Raw genomic sequence first — 2,424 nt, 5'->3', positions numbered from 1 at the left:
CCTCTTCTTCCTCCCAAAATTCGGCCATGTTGATGGCCTTGCACTCTCCTTTTGGATTTTCTTCTGTATTGCTTGGAAGAGTACTAGGAGGGAGTTCAGTAATTTTCTTGCTCAGCTGACCCACTTGTCCTTCTAAATTTCTAATGGAGGACCTTGTTTCAGTCATGAAACTTTGAGTGGTTTTGATTAGATCAGAGACCATGGTTGCTAAGTCAGAGTTATTCTGCTTAGACCTCTCTGTCTGTTGCTGAGAAGATGATGGAAAAGGCTTGCTATTGCTAAACCTGTTTCTTCCACCATTATTATTGTTGAAACCTTGTTGAGGTCTCTGTTGATCCTTCCATGAAAAATTTGGATGATTTCTCCATGAAGGATTATAGGTGTTTCCATAGGATTCTCCCATGTAATTCACCTCTTCCATTGAAGGGTTCTCAGGATCATAGGCTTCTTCCTCAGATGAAGCCTCCTTAGTACTGCTTGGTGCATTTTGCATTCCAGACAGACTTTGAGAAATCATATTGACTTGTTGAGTCAATATTTTGTTCTGAGCCAATATGGCATTCAGAGTGTCAATCTCAAGAACTCCTCTCTTCTGACTAGTCCCATTGTTCACAGGATTCCTTTCAGAAGTATACATGAATTGGTTATTTGCAACCATTTCAATCAGTTCTTGAGCTTCAGTAGGCGTCTTCTTCAGATGAAGAGATCCTCCTGCTGAGCTATCCAAAGACATCTTGGACAGTTCAGAGAGACCATCATAGAAAATTCCTATGATGCTCCATTCAGAAAGCATATCAGAAGGACACTTTCTGATTAATTGTTTGTATCTTTCCCAAGCTTCATAGAGGGATTCTCCTTCCTTCTGTCTGAAGGTTTGGACTTCCACTCTAAGCTTACTCAATTTTTGAGGTGGAAAGAACTTTGCCAAGAAGGCATTGACTAGCTTTTCCCAAGAGTCCAGGCTTTCTTTAGGTTGAGAATCCAACCATGTTCTAGCTCTGTCTCTTACAGCAAAAGGGAATAGCATAAGTCTGTAGACCTCAGGGTCAACCCCATTAGTCTTGACTGTGTCACAGATTTGCAAGAACTCAGCTAAAAACTGATGAGGATCTTCCAGTGGAAGTCCATGGAACTTGCAATTCTGTTGCATTAGAGAAACTAATTGAGGCTTAAGCTCAAAGTTGTTTGCTCCAATGGCAGGGATAGAGATGCTTCTCCCATAGAAATCGGGAGTAGGTGCAGTAAAGTCACCCAGCACCTTCCTTGCATTGTTGGCATTGTTGTTTTCGGCTGCCATGTGTTCTTCTCCTTTGAAGAATTCGGTCAGGTCCTCTAAAGAGAGTTGTGCTTTGGCTTCTCTTAGCTTTCTCTTCAAGGTCCTTTCAGGTTCAGGATCGGCCTCAACAAGAATGCCTTTGTCTTTGCTCCTGCTCATATGAGAGAGAAGAGAACAAGAAAATGTGGAATCCTCTATGTCACAGTATAGAGATTCCTTGAAGTGTCAGAGGAAAAGAAGAGTAGAAGACAGAAGTAGAAAATTCGAACTTATCAAAGAAGATGGAGTTCGAATTTTGCATTAAGAAATAGTGTTAGTCCATAAATAGAAGGATGTGAGAAGGAGGGAAGTGATTTTCGAAAATTAAGTAGAAATTTGAAAACATTTTTGAAAAACATTACTTAATTTTCGAAAATGAAAGTGGGAAAGAAATAAAGTGATTTTTGAAAAAGATTTTGAAATTAGAAATCAAAGAGATTTGATTGAAAATTATTTTGAAAAAGATGTGGTTAAGAAAATATGATTGGTTTTAAGAAATGTGATTGAGAAGATATGATTTGAAAAACATTTTAAAAAGATTTGATTTTGAAAAATTAAAAACTTGACTAACAAGAAAAGATATGATTCAAACATTAAACCTTTCTCAACAGAAAAGGCAACATACTTGAGATGTTGAATCAAATCATTAATTGATAGTAAGTATCTTTGAAAAAGGAAAGAAATTGATTTTGAAAACATTTGATTGAAAAGATATGATTTGAAAAAGATTTGATTTTGAAAAACCTTAAAAAACTAAAAAAAATTGCATTGAAAAACAGAATCTTCCCCCTTGTGCCATCCTGGCGTTAAACGCCCAGAATGGTGCACATTCTGGCGTTTAACGCCCAAAACTATACCTTTTTGGGCGTTAAACGCCCAACCAGGTACCCTGGCTGGCGTTTAAACGCCAGTCTGTCCTTCTTCACTGGGCGTTTTGAACGCCCAGCTTTTTCTGCATAATTCCTCTGCTGTATGTTCTGAATCTTCAATTCTCTGTATTATTGACTTGAGAAGACACAAATTAAAAATATTTTTGGATTTTTAATAATAAGGACAAATCAAAATGCAACTAAAATCAAATAACAATGCATGCAAGACACCAAACTTAG

The 2,424-nt window shown here is 37.5% G+C and overlaps 1 non-coding gene across 1 annotated transcript; it reads left to right on the top strand.

The window, feature by feature from the left end:
• The first annotated feature begins 787 nt into the window (after positions 1 to 787).
• Positions 788 to 895, top strand: LOC112804868 (small nucleolar RNA R71). Its single transcript, XR_003203486.1, has one exon. It is a non-coding gene; the product is annotated as a small nucleolar RNA R71 (small nucleolar RNA).
• The last annotated feature ends 1,529 nt before the right edge of the window (positions 896 to 2,424 follow it).

This window comes from Arachis hypogaea, chromosome 5, assembly GCF_003086295.3.
Source record: "Arachis hypogaea cultivar Tifrunner chromosome 5, arahy.Tifrunner.gnm2.J5K5, whole genome shotgun sequence".
Taxonomy (NCBI): domain Eukaryota; kingdom Viridiplantae; phylum Streptophyta; class Magnoliopsida; order Fabales; family Fabaceae; genus Arachis; species Arachis hypogaea.
Note: the sequence above shows the minus strand (reverse complement) of the source record. Positions and strands in the feature narration are given on the sequence as shown.